At 49.1% G+C, this 19,570-nt stretch overlaps 2 pseudogenes; both read right to left on the bottom strand.

Moving 5' to 3' along the window:
- Nucleotides 1–1,293: 1,293 nt before the first annotated feature.
- Nucleotides 1,294–2,441, bottom strand: LOC137673828 (uncharacterized; annotated as a pseudogene).
- A 2,472-nt stretch (nt 2,442–4,913) lies between these two features.
- On the bottom strand, nt 4,914–8,090 carry LOC137673639 (feather keratin Cos2-3-like; annotated as a pseudogene).
- Nucleotides 8,091–19,570: the final 11,480 nt, after the last annotated feature.

Genomic DNA, 19,570 nt, shown 5'->3' with positions numbered 1-19,570 from the left:
GCCCCTGCCCCATGGCCCCACCCCACCATTTCCTGCCCAGACCCCTTTGAGCTGCTGTGCCTGCATCTCACGTGGGGCCACTGCTTCATCTCCAAACATCCCCATGTCCACTTCAAGCACAGTAGTAACAACCAAACACAGCACAAGTTTCCCTTGCCTTTTCCTTGCCCTACCCTGTGTTTCTTGAATCACGTTAATACTTCAGGTGGGCTGGGTTTTTGACCCCCATAAGAAAGGCACCAGACTCTATAAAGTATCATTTAAAATGCCATTTCTTAGACTAGACTAAGACTACGAAGGAAGAGAAGGCAGTAGAGATGATCCTACATCCTTCAGGTGCTAGGAGCCCTATGCTATGTCCTGTCAAATGGGCGGCTCCAATCAGGACACAGGACGCCACAAAGATCCTGTCCATGAAAGGGTCACCCCATTTTAGTCAGTCAAGTTTTAGAGGATTTTCATAAAATCAAACATCTCTATTCATCATTTCTGCTGTCAAACACAAAGGAAGTTCACATGAGAACCTCTTCCTGCACTTCTAGATCCAGGCACGTGCACCCAGGTAGTGCAATCACTGGCACCGAGCAGGAGCTGCCTACAGGCTCATCGGTTACAATCGAGTGGCTGAGTTTGTCCTCTGGCCAAGGGATCTGTGCAGCACAACACGGGCCTGAAGGCCAAGCTCTGCATGTAGCACAGCACAGCAGAGGCCAGGGCCTCCTCAGTTTACATGGATCACTAACTCCTTGATGTACAATGATGTTTGGGTGAGGGTGACAGCACAGAGACACAACAAGGCAAGGCCTGATGGTCACTTGCAGCAAAGCAGCCAGGGATGACTGCCTCAGATCCAAGGGACGGTGCCCAAAACATGAGCCATTGCAGGGTGTCTCAAACTCCCATTTCTCTTTGAACTGAGCAAGTTCTCCTTGTGCCCTCACCCCCTTCCACCCTTCTCCTTTGGCATCTTGGGGAGTGTTCACAGAGGGAAGGACCACATGGAGGCGAGGCTCAAATGAAGCAGAACTTTAATGAATTAAAAGAGGGAAACAAAGTCACTCCAAGTGGAGGCCAGCAGTGCAGCCTCCCCCACAGGAAGCCAAGTGCCTGCAGTCCTTGGCTCAGAAGAAGTTCCTGCATGATGTTTGCCTGTCTGCCTCATAGAGGGAGAAGAGACAGATGCTCCCCACCAGGCTGGCCTTGGGGGAACCTTGTTGCCAAGGGGAACCGAAGCAAAAAAAGAAAAGGGAAAGAAAGGCAAAGCCATTCAGCTATGCTGAAAACACATCCAGAATCTTGATCCTTTGACCAGCACCATGTTCTGAGTTCCATGAGATGTCTCCCTGGGGGTTTGCCAGCATGTTTTTCAGGGGAGGTACCTTCTGCCATAGTAGCGGCTGGAAATGCCAGAGAGGTCACAGCACCCAGAGTTGATGGGCACTCCATCACAGCTGAGGATGCGGCCAACAGTAGCAGATGTGGAGGAGCCTACAACAGTGTTCTGTGGGAAGGAGCTGAGGATGGGGCCAGGCAGAGTCACCACCACAGGAGAGGGCTCGATGACAACAGTGGAGTTCTGGCACTGCCTGACACAGGGCTCATTGCAGCTGTTGGCCAGTGGGGTCGGGCCGCAGGGCCGGCATGGCAGGCACTGGTCGTAGCAGGACATGGCTCAAGGGTGGAGGTGAACCTGGGAGAGAAGCAGGGAGGAAACAGAGCACAAGGGTAAGTGAGGAGCAGCCTGGTTACCCTGTCACAAAGAAGCCAAGAGCCCTACTGATTTGGCAGATGGAGGTTTGGCCAGGACACACACCATTGTCATCACCCTATAAAGAGCAGTCCTGACCCAGAGAGACCCTCTCTTAATTCATAAACCAAAAGCCCTCTCAGCCACATCCCAGCCTCTCTCTAAGCAGACCTTGTCACCGCTTCTCTCTCCTGTGACAAGATGCTCCAAGACTAGCACAAGACAGAGCCAGTATCACCTGAGAAGTCCATCATGGAGAGATCTCACTTTGGAAGAGAAGGAGATGGGGCTTCACACTCACCCGGTTCCCAACGAGAAGGAGGCAAGAGAAGTGGATGAGAGAGCAGCGACTTGGGCTGCCTTTTATACCTCCCTTCATTGCCGCAGGACCAGGGACACCCTTTGCAGACCTCACAATTTTCTGACAAGCTCATCTCGAATGCAAACCATCACAGCTAATGATATGGGCCGTGCTTTTCTTTCCAACACTGCTGCCTTTTCATTTCCAGGTTTGGGCCATGCCCATTCCCCAATGAAGGCTTCTTCTGAACACTGGGATGAAAGGCCCCAGGATTTCCAGGGCAGGAATGAAGCAGTGCTGGCAGAAGACTGAGAGCAGGCAAGTGACATCAGCCTGGATAGCTTTTTGGGGCTGTTTGAAGTTTAATTATCAGGAAGAAGCTCCAGCAATCCTCAGCTGAACACCATGGGCTGCTGTGCATAAGGACACGCCATGTTCTTCTCTTTCCCTCCCTCCTCAGCTCACCCCTATGGTCACTTGTTGTTGCCTCCCCAGGTGTATGCGTTGTGCTTCTTGGTTTTGACTCCATCCTGCCTAACACTGCCCAGTCCCCAGGAGAGCTCAGCAGAGTCCATGGTCTGTTGTGTTCCTATGTGTGTTCTTGTCTCGTGTGTACTTGTAAGCAGCCAGGTTTGTGTGGATGCACGTGCGAGCACAAATTTGTGTCTAATTCCATGCCAGTGTGCATGAGCCTCTCTCTGGGTGTCCCTCATCGGGGGGAATGTGCTGTCCATGGCAGGGACACTCTCCACTGCGCTCTCCATGAGTCGAGTGCCAACCTCATTGCTTCGTCATGAGGTAATGGGCACTGTGGAGAAGGGACAGGCAGGGGAGGTGTGCACCTAGAATTTAGCAAGAGCTTTGACAGCCTCTCCCATACTTCCTTTATAACCAAATCAGTGACAAATGGGTTCAGTGATAAGGTGGGTGGAAAATTGTCTGGACTACCAGGCTCAGACAGTTGTGATCTGGGCAAAGCCCAGATAGCTGTCACTTTTTAGTAGGGTATAATAGTAAGGATCAGTAGTAGGACCAACACTGTTTATTTTTTTCACGAATGCCATGAACAGTGGGAAGTGGGGATCTGCCAGCAAGTCTGTGGGTAACACCCAGCGAGGGGAACGGGCTGTAAGTGTCGGACATGGCTTATGTTCAAAGGACCTGGAGAGGCTGACTGGAACCTCACGAAGTCAAAAAGGGCAAAAGCAATGTTTTGCATGCGATGGAGCAACCAGCCCATACAGTCATGCAGGCTGCAGGCTGTCTGCCTAGGAAGCAGATCCACACAAAAGGGTGTGTGGCTTTAGGAGACACACAGCTGAACATGGGACAAGAGTGTGCCCTTGCAGCAAACAGGACCAAAGGCATCCTGAGCTGTGTTAGTCAAAGTGTTGCCAGCAGGTCTGGAAAGTGACCCTGTCCCTCTGGCCCATTATGAGAACACTTGTGGAGTACTGTGTTCAGGTTGGGGCTCCCTGGTCCAAGAAAAATATCAACATACTGAAGTGTGTTCAAAGAAGGCCACCAAGGTGGATAGGGGGCTGTCAAACATGACATGCGAGGAGACTCTGAGAGAACTGGGCCTGCCCATCTTGGAGAAGAGATGTCCCAGGGGAGAGCTTCTTGCTTTCTACAACTACTTAATCAGAGGAGACAGAGAAGATGGACAGGGACGCTGGTCCAGCTGAGAGGGAGTCACTTCTTGGAGTAGAGGCAATGGAAGGCAGCTGAGACATGGAGGAATCTGATGAAGCAATAGGCTAACAGAAATAAGGAGAGCTGGAATGGGTTTCCCAGGGAGCTTGTGCAATCTCCATTGTGGGAGGTGTTGAAGGCTGGACTGAGTGTGATCTTGAGCAACGTGATCTAATGGGATCTGTTGTGAGTGGGGGTTAATGCTCAGAACCCTTTGCCACCACACAACTTTTGTTTGCAAACAAGAGGTCCAGCGGGACAGCTTCCCTAGTTGACTCATTCACCAGCTGTGTCAGGAAGTTGTCTTCCACACACTTCAGGAAATTCCAAGACTGTTTCCTCTCTGCTGTATTGTATTTCCAGCAGACATCTGGTAACTTGAAGTCCCCCACGAGAACAAGGGCTACTGATCACGAGACTCCTCCCAGCTGCTTATAGAATATTTCATCTACCTCTTCATCCTGGTTGAGTGGTCTATAGCAGACTCCCACCATGATATCTGCCTTGTTGGCCTTCCCTCTGATCCTCACCCATAAACAATCAACCCTATCATCACCATCCTCAAGCTCTAGACTGTCAAACACACCCTAAAAATGAGAAGGTGGTGAAAGAGTCTCAGGTTCCCTTGCTTTCTCCATGGGTTATGTGGTTATTTGGCCCATTGCCTCTGGAGAGGGGGCAGGCAATGCAGGAGGTTGGGTCTCTTTATGCAGTGGTTCCTTGTTGCTCCTCTTTACTTTCTGGATTGTCCTGCAGCACATTGCTGCTTCAGGCTTTCCTGTGGGCCTGACTCTTACAGTACCTGCTCTGCAATATGTCCCTCAGAGGTCAGAGTTCAAAGTAAGATGAAAAACATCAACAACATGCCATTTGGCAGTGTTCCTTCCTGGAATTACATGATTACAACAAATTTGGAAAATACTCAGACCTACTCTGTGAACCCTCCAGTTACTGCATGGCCGTGTGCTGGGATGTGGAGGACCTGCTCTCCCCAGTGCACTCTGTCTGTCCTTGGAGCCCTCCTCATGCCCTACCTCACGGGCTTCCCCCAGCCCTGCCTCATTTCTTCTGCAGTGGGACCAGGCTGTACAACTCTATCCAGAGCACAATGGGGGAGCAGACCACAAGGCAGAGGTGAGCAACAGGCCCTGCCAGGAGAAGAGCCGGCTTTGGGGAAAGCTGCTTCATGCCTGGGGGAAGGCCAGGCATGACAGAGAAGCTATGGGGGCTTGGGCACTGGCTGCTGTCCTTGTGGCTCCCTGTCTGGTGGTATGTGGGGGTGTGTGAGAGACATGAGGGTCCCGGTATGTGGGCTCGCCGGCCTGTTTTCTACATCAACCTGTGAGTCACCTTAGCCCTGCACATCTGTGTAACCACCGGGCTGTGCAGGGAACTGTTTAGGGGTTGGAAGGTGGAGAGATGAGCTGTCCTTGCTATCCTTGTCTCTGTGTGCAGGCCATGCTCTCTCATCCTGGAGATACGTAGGAGAATGAGGAGGAAAAGGTGATGAAAAGTCCACTTGTTCCCTCACCTTGCCCCCTGCCACCCAAGGCAATGCCTTTCTTCCTTGACAACTCAAGACAATGTCTACCAAGACAAGGATCATGTGGAGGCAGAGGCTGGGATGCAGAAAACTTTAATGACTCTGAGGTGGGAAATGAGTTCACCTGTAGGGGAGGCAGCCAAGGCTGGGAGAGCAGCACCAGGTGCAGAAAGTTTGTGCCCATCACCCACAGTAGAGATTCAACAGGGCATCCATCTGCCTGCCCCACAGAGGGAGAGGGGTCATAGATGCTGCAGATGAGCCCTGGGGGTCTTATGGCACAGAACAACAGAAGACAAGAAAGAAATGGGAGAGAGAGTAAGGCAGGGAAGTTAGACTTTGGCCATGGTTTCAGAGAGCCCCAGATGCCCTGCTTGGGAAGGACACCACTGGATGCTCAGCCTCTCTGAAATCAATGTCCAGGAGCTCTGTCCTCAGTCCAGCATCATCTTTTGGGTTCCTGGGGATCGTTGTCCGGGCTGTCACCAGTGGCTTTAGCAGGGGGGGCACCTTCTGCCACAGTAGCGTCTGGAAATGCAGGAGAGGTCACAGCACCCAGAGTCGATGGGCACTCCATCACAGCTGAGGATGCTGCCAACAGCAGCAGAGGTGGAAGATCCCACAATGGTGTTCTGTGGGAAGGAGCTGAGGATGGGGCCAGGCAGAGTCACCACCACAGGGGAGGGCTGGATGACAACAGTGGAGTTCTGGCACTGCCTGACACAGGGCTCATTGCAGCTGTTGGCCAGCGGGGTCGGGCCGCAGGGCTGGCATGGCTGGCACTGGTCGTAGCAGGACATGTCTCTGAGCTGCAGGTGCACCTGGGAGAGAGGGTTGGGAGGAATCAGAGCACAGGGATATGTGAAGAGTAGCCCACCACAAGTCTGTCACCCTGCCATGAGTTTTTCAAAGGCACCTCCTGAGCCAGGAGGTAGAGAGTGGGCAGGGAGGCAAAAGGGTTTCTAGGCTTCATCCTGACACAGTACTGCAAAGTGTTGCCAGGCCCAAGGAGGCTGCTGTCTAGCTCTTAGAAGAAAAGCCCCCTCAGCCGTATTCTGGACACTTCCTGAGTCAGACCTTCACCCTTCTTCCCCCTCTCAAGCAGCACCAAGACCCAGCACAGGATGGAGGAGCACACATCTGCATGACCAGGAAAAGGATGTGAGGAAAGGTCTTCAGACCCACCTGGTTCTCAAGGAGAAGGCGGTGAGAGAAGGGGATGAGAGAACGAGGATTTGAACTGGCTTTTATGGTGGCCCTGACCTGCCCCAGGCCCAGACGTAGCTTCTGCGGAAGTGACAATTTTCTAAGGTGCTCATGATGAACGGAAAACATCTCAGGTAATGACACGGGCTGGGTGGTTGTTTCCCTGATGCCTCCTTTTCATTTCCTGGCTTATACCATACCCATTCCCTCACCGAGGCTTCTTCTTAGTGCTGGGATTGAGAGGCCCCAGGATTTCTGGGGCAAGAATGCGTCAGTGCCTGTAGAAGACTCATCTCAAGTGCTGGATGGGTGTAGTGTAGGCAAGGGATGTTGGCCTGGGGCACATTGGTGGGTTTTCCTGTGGCCACGTTGACAGCAAGGGGCCCTACAATCCTTGGCTGGCTACTCAAGGGCTTCCTTGCGTGAGGACATGCCATGTCTTTCTCTTGCTCTCCCTCTCCCTCCCAACAGGGTCGCTCCAACGATCACTGGTAGGTGGCAGGTGGGCTGCACTGCTGGGTTTCAGAGACTCTTAATCTTTTACCCATGAAACTAAGCAGCCTTCCCCAAGCTTTGGATATTGAGGGCTGCAAACGTTATTTCCCTCATTTTTTAAACTCTACTCAAAATCAAAATTATGTGGGTCGTCTCCTACCACCGGCATATTACAGGGTGGACAGTATGATGCCTGAAGAGAAAAATCCCTTCTTGACATGGCACACAGATAATCAGGGGAAGACTTTTGCCTTGTCAAACCCCTGAGTTACCATTCCTACAGGATGTAAAAATTTGGAGGGGTGTCTCCACTTTGCTTAAGTATTGCCTACCTGATCCTCTCCCTGCAAGAATACATCTCCCTTGCTCTAGACTTCCTCCGTGCTCATTCAGCAGTGGGACCACTTTACCCCTAGCCTTCCTTTTGTCACCTCTTCTTACAGAAGCCCTGCATGTTGCCATTGACATCTGTTGCCACACTCAGTTCCCATTGGGCTTTGGCTTTCCTAACCTCATGCCTGTGTGCTTGGACAGTGTCTCTGTATTCCTTCCAGTTAACTCATCTTTACTTCCACCTTCTGTATGCTTCCTGCTTGTGTTTTGGTTTTGCCAGGAGCTCCTTCTTCATTCATGTAGGCGTTCTGGCATGCTTGCCTGACTTCCTCCTCATTGGGATGGACTGCTCTTGAGCTTGGAGGAGGTTGTCCTTGAATATCACCCAGGTTTCTTGGACCCCTCTTGCATCTAGGGCCATATCCAGGTGGGTGTTCGAAGCATATCTTTAAAGAGCCTGAAGTATACTCTACTGAAGTCCTGGGTTTTGAGCTTGTTTTTAGCTCTCCTCTCTCCTCTCAGGGTCCTGAAGCCCACCATCTCATTGTCACTGCAGCCAAGGCTGCCTTTGATCTTCACAGCCCCAACAAGCCCTTCCTGCTTGGTGCATATGATGTCCAGCAGAACACCTGTCCTTGTTGGCTCTTCTATCACTTGTGTGATGAAGTTGTCATTCATGCACTCCAGAAAACTCCTGGCTTGCTTATATCATGTTATGCTGTCCCTCCAGCAGATACCACGGTGCTTGCAGCTCTTCCAAAAGAGTCTGTATCCCTTCACTGCAATACTCCAGACTGTAGGTAGATTAGGGTACGGCGACCAGAAAATCTCGGGCTGTAACGGAAGGTAGGCGTGGCGAAAGGAGCAGGATGTGTCATTATCGTGCGAGTTCGTACGGGACAAGACGACTATATAAGGCTGTTGCGCAGTTAAATAAACACCATTTGTTGCATCCTCACATAGGTGTCAGTGCTCAATGGCCCTGGGGTGCGGATAGCCTCAGGCCAGCCAGCAACCGAACGGAGCTTGCTGCAGACAAGCGGCAACACAGACACGGGAGCCATCCCACCCCTCCTGAGCAGATACTGAGCTGCAAACAGGGTCTCATAGTCGTAGCACCTAAAACCCTGTTGACAACTCCAGTTCCACAGCTAATTATTGACCTGCATTATCAATGCCCTCTTCCTCACACCCTTTCCACTCACCAGCAGTTTTGAGGACAATACCACCTGTGACCCCATGCCCTTGACCACTGCCCACAGACCACTGTAATCACCTTTGATAGTGTCCAGGGTTCCACTAGCAGTATCATTTGTGCCCAGAAGGAATAACAGGGAGCCAAGCGAGCTTTGGCAATCCCTCCACAACTTCCTGGATCTGGGGCCCTGGCAGGCAACAAACCTCTCTAGTTGATAGGCCAGGTTGGCAGATTGGTGCCTCTGTCCCCTGCAGCAGAGTCACCCATAAGTCACCACTTTAACCTGATGGTCTTGCATGGTTTAGGGTCAGGTGGACCAGATCCTTGGCTTCAAGGCACATCTGGCTCCTCTTTAACTTTGAGGACAGTGAACCTCTTTTATAGTTGTAAGCCCTTAGGTGGGGCAGCAGCCTTCCGCTTGGTGCCAGAACTCACCAGTTTCCATCCTGGGATTGATCGCTGGGAATCTGCTTTTGAGGGTGTGGGAATCCATGGGTAGTTTTTAAGAACCACCTTTTAAAAGCACAGAGGCAGGCAATTCCATTGTGTCATAAGTTAAGCGAGCAGGGCAGAAGACCAGCTTGGCTGAACAGGGAACTCGTTGTGGAACTCAAGAGGAAAAAGAAGTTGTATGATCTCTGGAAAGAAGGTCAGGATTTGCAGCAAGATTACAGACCTGTGCGTCTCATATGCAGGTGTTGTCGCTTGTCTGCGGCAAGCTCCATTCGGTTGCTGGCTGGCCTGAGGCTATTCGCACCCCAGGGCTATTGAACACTGACACCAATGTGAGGATGCAACAAATGGCGTTTATTTAACTGCGCAACAGCCTTATATAGTCGTCTTGTCCCGTACGAACTTGCACGATACTTGCACATCCTGCTCCTTTCGCTATGCCTACCTTCCGTTACAGCCCGAGATTTTCCGGTCGCCGTACCCTAATCTACCTACATTTCCCCCTCCCCATGCTTCAAGTCATGCAAAGTAAAGCGTATCGCTGATTCTGTTTAAAGGTAACACAGATCAGGCCTTTTAGAGCCTACTCTGAGGCCTACTCTTGCTAAACCGTTGCTAAACCATCCAGTATCAATTTCCCCCTTTGGAAGTAGTTAGATTTATTATCTCACTACTTCCATATACTATTCTCAATGATTGTCTTAACAGAACCCACGCAGATCCCTATGATAACTATAATCACAACTACATAAACTATTCCCTCTAATAATGTGGCTAACCATCCTTTTAGAGACAATCCACCGTACTCCTGCGCCTGTAGAGACAGAAGCATAACCTCGACCTATTAGTAATAGTTCCCCTGGTCCTAACCCCTCGTTAGTACCTGGTTCCCTATACCACACTTTGCCTTTGTTTTGCACATAGCTTGCTCCCTGTCGAACTGCCTCCCAATGTATTACAATTGGGGGTCGCTCCTTATCTCCTGCTAAAGTTAAATGGTTGAGTCCATAAACAGCTTTTGCAAGTCTTTCAGAAGGTTCAGTCACCTCTCCCCCTTTTTGTTTTTGCAGAAGCTGTTTCAATGTACTATGAGCACGTTCCACAATCGCCTGACCCGTAGGCAAATGAGGAATCCCGGTGACATGTGTAATACCCCATAGTTGACAAAATTGACGAAAAATCTATGAACAGTATGCTGGTCCATTATCAGTCTTAAGTTGTTGTGGAACCCCAAGACTTGTAAAGCAAGCAAGTAAATGTCGTTTGACATGACGACCTGTTTCCCCAGTTTGTGCTGTTGCCCATATTATATGTGAAAACGTATCAACAGATACATGAACATATTTGAGCCTTCCAAATTCTGCAATGTGAGTAACATCCATTTGCCACAGTTGCAACGCACTCAATCCTCGAGGATTTACACCTATTCCAATTCCCATGCCAATTTTCTGACAACTAGGACAAGCACTAACTAATTCACGTGCTTGTGTCATGGTGAGGTGAAATTGTTTTGCTAACGTTTTCGCTGATTGATGAAAGAATTGATGGGATAGGTGTATTTGTTCAAATAAATTTGGTGATATTTGCGTATAGAACACAAGTGTGTCTGCTTTATTATTTCCAGTGCTCAAACCTTGATCAAATTGATGACTACGAATGTGGGTAACAAAATAAGGTACCTCTCTGAGGTTTATTGCTTGATGCAACTGTAGCAAAATGGTGTAAAATCGCGTATTTCTTATTGGTCATATAAAAGCTCTTTCAATTCGATTTACAATGCCTGCTGCATAAAGATAGTCTGTTACAATATTGACAGGTAAATCCTTCCATTTTACAAAAACCTGATATATCGCAAAAAATTCAAGTGTCTGCAATGAGTCCTCAGTAAATTCCTGAGAATTTACAATGTTTCCATTGTCCATCCTCTTGCCAGGTAATAACTGCTGAATGTGATCGCTTTCCTGCATCAGTAAAAACAGCCAGTCCAGTCACAGGTATCTCTGATCTGATAGGTTTTTCTTCCCAATCCTGTTTGCAAATAAACTGTAGCTTTTTATCTTTTGGCAAATGTGTTAACAATTGTCCAGTAAAGTCCTATAAGGCCATTTGAAAAAGAGTTGACTGATTTGTTAACCACTGTAGATATTCCTTTCTGATAGGTAAATAGATAGGATCCGAGTCTAGTCCGGTAATGTCTGTAATCCTTTTATGCACTTTGACAAGCAATTGTGCTATTGCTTCCACTCTGGTACAAATTGTTGTTTTAGGATGAAAAACCAAAGAGTCCACTCGAGCATTGCCTTCTGCAATAAACCCAGGTAAATTAGTATGATTTCTTACATGTAAAACATAAAACAATGCAGTTCGGATTTGAATTTCTTGCCACAGAGCTCGCAGCAATTCAAAAACACACTGATTACATATATGCTCTATAACAGATCTATCCAATTGCTTTATAATGCCAGCTACGTATGCTGAATCAACAATCAAATTAAAGGGAATGGGAAAATTCTGAAATATTTTTAATACAGCTCGTAATTCTACCACCTGAGGTGAACCCTTTTGTTGTACTACCATAGATTCCCACTTGCCGTCAGAATACCAGACAAGGCCCGCCTTGCCTGTGTTCCCAGATCCATCCGTAAAAATGGTAGTTCCATCCACAGGAGTGTCTGCGCACCACACTCCTGTGGCAATTGGAAGTTCCACACTCAATTTTATAACAGGATGGGAGGGTAAGTGGTAAACAACCTGTCCCGAGAAATTCTCCATAGCTGTTTGCAAAGCAAAGCTATTAGCCATACACCACTCAAAATATTGAGCTGCAATAGGAACGGTTAGTGATGCAGGGATCTCTGGCCACAAGCTCCCGACATCGCATCCGTCCTTTGATGAATAATCTGTGCCAATAGCTCTGTAACGAATCTGATCATTCTGAATTCCATTGACCAATTATTGCATACGGAATTTGCCTATCAAACAAAGTGATAATTTGTATTTCCTGATTCAAATCAATACGATGTATAAATTTGGAATGTAGCCTGCTTCCTATTTCTGTAATCAGTTGCTGTACCTCTGAAGTAGTGTGTCGTGGTGCTGTTAAAGTTGTGTCCCCTGCTAACAATTGGAATAGAGGCTGCAATTGTGACGACGTAAGCCCCAAGTACGGCCGCAGCCATAACTTGAGCCTTATGTTCCACAGTACCCACTTTTGCACATGCCTTTATCATAGCATTCAAATCTGTTTTTCCAGGTAAAGCTTCAATGATCTTTTGACAATCAGCATTAGCATTATCCCTGTTTGCCACAGGTCCAAGGGTTGGCAGCCGCACAGGTTAACCCCGCTTGGAAACACCAGTCCTGCGCTCCCTGCGGTTCGGGCTACGAGTTAACTGCTTAGGCCTGGAACTGGTTGGGAAGATTCATTTGTCTCAGCATGCAGTTCCCCCCCCGCGTTCTTTCTCCAGTTTCCCTGTATTCTGCAGCTGGTTGTTATCAGCTGACTTTGAGCATTATACTGAGACCTGCACAGCTTCACAAAATGCCCCAGCTTCCCACAGCAATGACACATCAAAACAGAGTTCTCTCTCCCACTCAGCTTCAACTTCTTAAGGCAGTTTTTCTTAAAGTGACCTTCCTGTTCGCATGTATAACAACGATGAACTACCTTAATTGCCGCCGCAAAAGTTTTTGCTAAATACTCCATCTGAAATGTGGTGGTTCCTACTTTCTCACAAGCATCCATTAGCTCAGTTAAGGTGGCATTACGATTTGCCATCCCTGCAACAACTTTTCTGCAGTCCTCACCTGTGTTGTCTTTCACTAACTATAGTGGTAATGCTTCTTTTACAATTTTCCAATCTAACAGTTGCCAAATATTTCCTCCCTCAGGACCCGCATCCACAATCACCGGATATGCTTGTGGAATTATAACTCCTTCTAATAACGCATCTCGAATGATCCCTTTCCATTTCACTCCTCCCTCACCTCCCCCCCCTTCCCCTGTATACGCGGGCGGACGCTGACCCTCTCCCTCACCTCCCACATTACCAGATGGATGCAAACCTCCCCCCCCGCCCTGATCTAAAGGTGGAGTAGGGAGTTGTAAAGGAGGTTGAGGTGGCCCTAATACGTGTCCCGAACACAGAGGGGGTTTTGGGGGAGACATAGTCACGTGTCCCGAGGCGTTGGCTGAACGATGCTGCTGCAATTCCGTCTTTAATTCTTCCAGTCGTCTACCAAGCTCTGTCATGTCAAGTTCGTGTCCATTTCGTGATGGTAACGGTCCTTTAAGTCCTTGTGACTCTGGTACTGCTGACTCCGTAAATGGCGAATCCGGTAAAGGTGGGTACAAAGCATGTTTACCCTCCTTCTTGTCCTCCTGCTCAGCCTCATCCGTAGAGAGATCAATGAGAGGAGGGGGTTTCGGAGGGGGTTTCTGCCAAGTCTCCTGTTCAGCATCTGAATCAATTAGTTCAAATCAAGTTCGTGTTTTAGGGCGCACTACCGGTTCTAATGGATCTGTATCTATTTTTCTCGCTCCCCGCTCCTCAGCTTTTTTCGGAGCCGTCCGTACCCACGATGATAAAGTAGCTGCCACCGGTACAGCCACCGGGGCCGTGGGAGGTGTTGGTCCCGCAAACAGTGAGGGGGTAGTAGGCGCCTGTGGTCCTAAAGCCATAAAAGCTGTATGTGTGACTTCTCTCTCTGCTTTTATTCCTTTTAACGCTTCGCTAACCAGCCTCCATGTAGCAGACAATTTAAAGGCTTCCTTATCACCACTTGACACCGCGTTCCAGAGAGAGTCACCAATCTTCTCCCATAAAGGCACTTCAAAGACATCATTAAAGGTTGTAAAATGTCCTTTATCTTTTGCCCAAAACAGTAACTGCTTTAACGCAGCTTCGTCATATTTAATTCCTCTCTCAGAGAGTATATGTTGGAGGAGTTTCACCACTGTCACTTCTGTCTTGGTCAGGGTAGACCCCATGTAAACACGTCCGAGCCGCATCCCATGTCGCCCAGTCCTCCCGCGCAGCCCGTAGCAGCCACAAGATAACTCCCCATGTTTTTAATTCTTTGGCAGAACCCGCTGCCATAGCTCGCTCAGCGAGCTTCATCGAGCACCGCTCCCATGTATTCGGCTGTAAACAATCAGCCGGTCCTGCCACCGCCCCCCCCTTTAACGAGACGGTCCACACACTGGGCTACGTCTTTTGATTTCACAGAAATCTTAAATTCCCCGCCCAGTAACGAAATCACCTTTATCAAGGTTTCCATGGCTCGCGAACCCACTCCGACCGCCCGCGGTCCGCCAGCCCAGCAATCACGTCGGGGTCACCATTTGTTGCCGCTTGTCTGCGGCAAGCTCCGTTCGGTTGCTGGCTGGCCTGAGGCTATTCGCACCCCAGGGCCATTGAGCACTGACACCAATGTGAGGATGCAACAAATGGCGTTTATTTAACTGCGCAACAGCCTTATATAGTCGTCTTGTCCCGTACGAACTCGCACTATACTTGCACTTCCTGCTCCTTTTGCCACGCCTACCTTCCGTTACAGCCCGAGATTTTCCGGTCGCCGTACCCTAATCTACCTACAGCAGGGAGAAGACAAGGCAGGCCAAAGCCCTATTAGAGTTGAAATGGACCAGCATTGTGTCAGAGAACAAGAACGGCTTTTTTAAGTGTGTTCTAAAGTGGAGGTCTAAAGGAAACATTGGACTGATACTTGTTGAAGATGGTCACCTGAGTAATAGGGATGAAGAAAAAGCGGAGGCATTCAATGCTTTTTTTGCCTCAATGTTTAATAATACTGATAGACCTTGGGCTGCCTGGTGCTCTGAGTCAGAAGACCACGACTGTGGGAACAGTGAATTTCCATTTGTGGACACTGAAATTGGAAGGGACCTGTTGTATCAGCTGAATGTTCATAAGTCCCTGGGGCCAGATGGGATTCATGCCAGAGTACTGAAACAGCTGGTGGATGTTAGGGAAGGATGCCTCTAGATCATCTACCAAAGGTCTTGGGACTCTGGGGAGGGCCCTGCTAACTGGAAGCTACCCAATGTTGTTCCAATTCACAAGAAGGGTGCGAGGGAAGACCCAGGAAACTACAGACCTGTTAGTCTAACCTCAGTCCATGGAAAGTTATGGAGAAGATCATATTGAGTGCTACTGAAAGACATTTAAAGAAGAATGCAACCATCAGGCACAGTCAACTTGTGTTCACAAAGGGGAAGTCCTGTTGAACTAATCAGGTATCCTTCTATGATAGGGTCACCTGCCTAGTGGGTGAAGGGAAGGCGATGAATGTAGTTTTTCTGGATTTTAGTCAGGCTTTTGATAGTGTCCCTCACACCATCCTTCTGGACAAGTTGTCCAACTGTTAGATGAGCAGGTACATGGTGTACTGGGTGAAGAACTGGCTGAATGACAGGGCTCAAAGGGCTGAAGTGAATGGGGATACATCTGGCTGGCGACCAGTCACCAGCGGTGTTCCTCAGGGCTCAATCCTAGGGCCAGTTCTGTTCAGTATGTTTATCAATGATCTGGATGCAGGAGTTGAATGCACCATGAGCAAGTTTGCTGATGATGCCAAACTGGGAGGAGCTGTTGAGTGTCCTGAGGGAAAAGAGTCCTTGCAGAGGGATCTAGATAAATTGGAGCACTGGGCAATCATTAGTGGTATGAAACTGAACAATTCCAAATGCCAAATTTTGCACCTGGAATGGAGTAACGCTGAACACAAGTGTAAATTGGGAGAGGAGTGGCTTGAGAGCAGTCCTGCAGAAAGGGATCTGTGGGGTGCTGGTTGACAGCAGGCTCAAGAGGAGTCAGCAGCGTGCCCTGGCAGCCAAGAGGGCAAACCGCATCCTGGGCTGTATCAAACACAGCATAACGAGCTGGTCAAGAGAGGTGATTATCCTGTTGTATTCAGCATTGATGCGGCCTCACCTTGAGTACTGTGTGTAGTTCTGGGCCCCACAGTTTAAAAAGGGCATTAAGGTACTTGAAAGTGTGCAGAGGACGGCAACAAAGCTGGTGAAAGGAATGTCCTTGAGGAGTGGGTGAGAACTTTGGCTTTGTCTAGTTTGGAGAAAAGAGGCTGAGGGGTGACCTCATTACTCCCTACAGCTTCCTGAGGAGGGGGAGAGGGAGGCACTGACCTCTTCTCCCTGGGATCCGGTCATAGGTTGTGTGGGAATGGTTCAAAGCTGTGTCAAGGGAGGTTCAAACTTGACATTAAGAAACATTTCTTTAACAAGGAAGTGGTCAAACACTGGAACAGGCTTCCTAGAAAGGTGGTTGATGCCCCATGCCTGTTGGTGTTTCAGAGGCATTTGGACAATACCCTTAATACCATGGTTTAAATTTTGTTCAGCCCTGAAGTGGTCAGGCAGTGGGACCAGATAATAGTTATAGGTCCCTTCCAACTATAACATTCTTTATCCTATTCTATTCTATTCTATTCTATTCTATTCTATTCTATCTTATCCTTCACCTTGCCCAGAGGCTGTACTTACCTCAATACTACTGGCAGACACTGCTTGCTTCTCCACTGCATTTTCGATCTGGGGCTCATCAAGCTGCCTGAGAAATTCCTGTCCATCTCCCTTTCACCTGCTCTGATGCTATGCAGACTGCTCATATGCAACTACTTGCCAGCTGACGAATGTCGACCGCTTCCTGTCTGTTATGTCTGAGAATATTTTGTGCTGTTACACTTCCTGGCACCTGCTGTATCAGGAAGTGCTCTGGAAATATGACTCGATCAAATTGGTGGAGGACTTGAGTTTTGCTCTTCTGCTTATTACAGGGCTTTTGTTAAAGCACGGATGGACGATGTGGAAAAAATGGCTATGGGTGCTGCCATTACCCGTGGAAGACACGAGAGCTGACAGAGTCTACTTGTTGGGTGCTGAAATGAGGGACATTCTCCAGAAACAGATTTGGTGGCCTATGAGAAAGCTAAGGGGTGTACAGTCGTTCTTCAAAAGTACTTATCCCACAAGAAGCAGAGAGAGCAGAAAAGGAGGAAAATAACTCCTTTTTTTCCAGTGAAAAACAAGACAGAGGTGGAAAAGCCGTGGGAGACCCCTGAGGACTCCAGCCCTGTTGTTCAGGAAGCGCCTGATAATGTGCATCCACGGTATGGGAAGAATGCGCAAGTTCTCCTAGGTAAAGTAGGGCAGCACAAGCATATTTCTTCTTGGGAAAACCAGGCAAGTTTTGTGTACAAAGGAGATGGCATGAAGAGGTCCAGCCTGCTTGATTTAGTCCAATGTGTCCTTCAGACTTGTGGCCCATTTGAGAAGACCTGAAGGCAGCAATGTTTTTATGAAAGCCATGGCTGCGATGAATATCTTGTCTTCTGTCATGGGTCATACAACATCCAGGGGCTCTGGGAACAACTAAAAGTGACTGAGGAGGGCCAAGAAGCACCACACACAACACCTAGGAAGAGGAAGATCCCTACAACCCAGTGGGGCACCTTGTAAAATTTACTGTTGAAACAAAAATATTCATAGAATCATGGAATCATAAGATAGGTTAGGTTGGAAAGGACCTTTAAAAGGTCATCTAGTCCAACCTCCCCCCACCATGGGGGGTTTCTATTCATGCAATCTTTAACCTTTGATGCCTGTGGTGTCCACTTAAAAAACATGTTTGGGTGGGGTTGGGTGTGCTGAGCTTCAAGAGCACACACTCAGCCTTGCAGTTGGGTTGTAAGTTTTAGTTACAGAATACATTTATTAAAATTGGTGCAAGAGAGAGTGATCTGGGTCTCAGAAACATATTTTGAGTAGCTGTGGCCATGAGGAAAGCTTCATCTTCATATTTTAAAAAACACATCAGTATCTGATCATTTTGTACTAGATTGTGAGAATACAGTTTTAAAATCTGTTCAGAAGGTAATCCCTTGTTATGGTGATGTAGGAAGAAGACACAGTGGTATCCGCAGGCCATGGAGGTGGGGATATTGCAGTTGTTGCTTCCTCTGGAAAGCATTATCCATAACATTGTGATTTAAAAAGGCCATGATGCTTTCAGGAAAGAGAGTGCTCTCTGGAGGGAAACCACATGAGTCAAAACATTCTGTGTGATTCTGATGTGCCAAGAAAAGTGCTAGCCGGTGCTCTCCAGGCTGGTTATGTGGGTGCATATTCGCCACCACACTCACTGATCTCAGGGAAACATGGGCCCTGGGGAGCTCGGATAAGCACCTAGAAATGTTTCCCTGGTATAGGGCTGTGCTGAGAAAAAAACAAGAGAACTGGTCCATCTCAGACTTCTATCTTAGAGAGGAGATAACTATACCCTAGAAGCATCTATTGATTATTGCTGTAATCTAGGCAACAGATGTATAGGAGGTCTCAGTGCCAGGGTCAGAGCTGGTGCTGGGGCCCAGGCCAAGGCCAGATTCAGGAGAGGATGAGGTGAAGGCTCTATCCAGAAACTGCCATGGATTACCTAGCAGCCTGGCCAGGCCAGGAGGACAACAGTAGCCCAGGCGGCACACAGGCACAGATAGGGCGGATCTGGGACAGGCCTGTGCTAGTTCTGAGCTCTCACAGAGACCCTGGGCCAGGGGCTAAGCCAGAGCTGGGACCCATGATTGCATGGGTCTAGGTGGGCTTGGTCTTGATGCTCATTGTCCCTGTGTTACTGCCTGACTCAGCACTGACTCCCAGAGAACCTGGCCTAGGGAGAGGTGCCCCTAGTCCTCAGCCCATGCAGGAGTCACTCTGTACTCCATCCTGGTCCTGTGGTGCTGGCGGTGTGTGGAATGTGCGTGAGGGCAAAGCCCCACACCACAGGCTCCCAGAGTCTGCAGCTGTGGGATGAACTTGACCTGTGTGTGGGGAGCAGCAGAGCCGCACAGCGCACAAAGGCCACTTCAGCCTCAGGGCTCTGGAATGCTGAAGGAGCTTGGTGCCTGGGGGAAGGCACTCCAACCTGTGCTCTGTGGTTGGGCTGGTGCATACCCTGTACAATTCAGGGACAACTCACGGATCCTGCTGAGTGCAGAATGAAATTCCACTGTCACTGCCATGTCACCACAAAGCCAGGAGCATCTTCTCTCACACAGCACCTTCCTGGACCAGAACTGGGTTGTGGCACTTGTGGGGCCATAGAGTTCCTGGGGCTCAGGAAAGCTGTGCTTGAGGAAGACAAGGCAGCACAGAGCAGTGTTGTGTGTTTGGGCACTAGTCACTGTCCTGGGCCTGCCTTCACCCAAGGGGGTGTTGGGTTCACAGGGACAGGGAACTCCTATGTGTGGCCTGCTGCAGCTGATACCAATACTAACTTGTGAACACCTCAGCCAACAGGTTGGCAACAGGTGGGCCATGCCAAGTGCTGCACTGAAGGGTGATAGGGCTGCACGGGGAAGATGTCCCTGCTGCCCATGCCCAGGCATGCTGGTCTTGGCCCCTAGATCAGGTTATTGAGGGAAGAGGCAGGTGGAGTAGGGACTATGGGCCGTCCCCAAGGCTATTTACCCATTCCCAACTCCAACCATCCTTTGGCAACGTCTTCTTGCAAACCTCCTTGCCCAGCACAGCTCCACCCAAAGCAAGAGGAACACTCTTTCCCCAGA

The sequence above is a fragment of the Nyctibius grandis genome, chromosome 26 (assembly GCF_013368605.1).
Source record: "Nyctibius grandis isolate bNycGra1 chromosome 26, bNycGra1.pri, whole genome shotgun sequence".
Taxonomy (NCBI): Eukaryota; Metazoa; Chordata; class Aves; order Nyctibiiformes; family Nyctibiidae; genus Nyctibius; species Nyctibius grandis.
The sequence above is the reverse complement of the archived record's forward strand: the minus strand, read 5'-3'. Positions and strand labels throughout refer to the sequence as shown.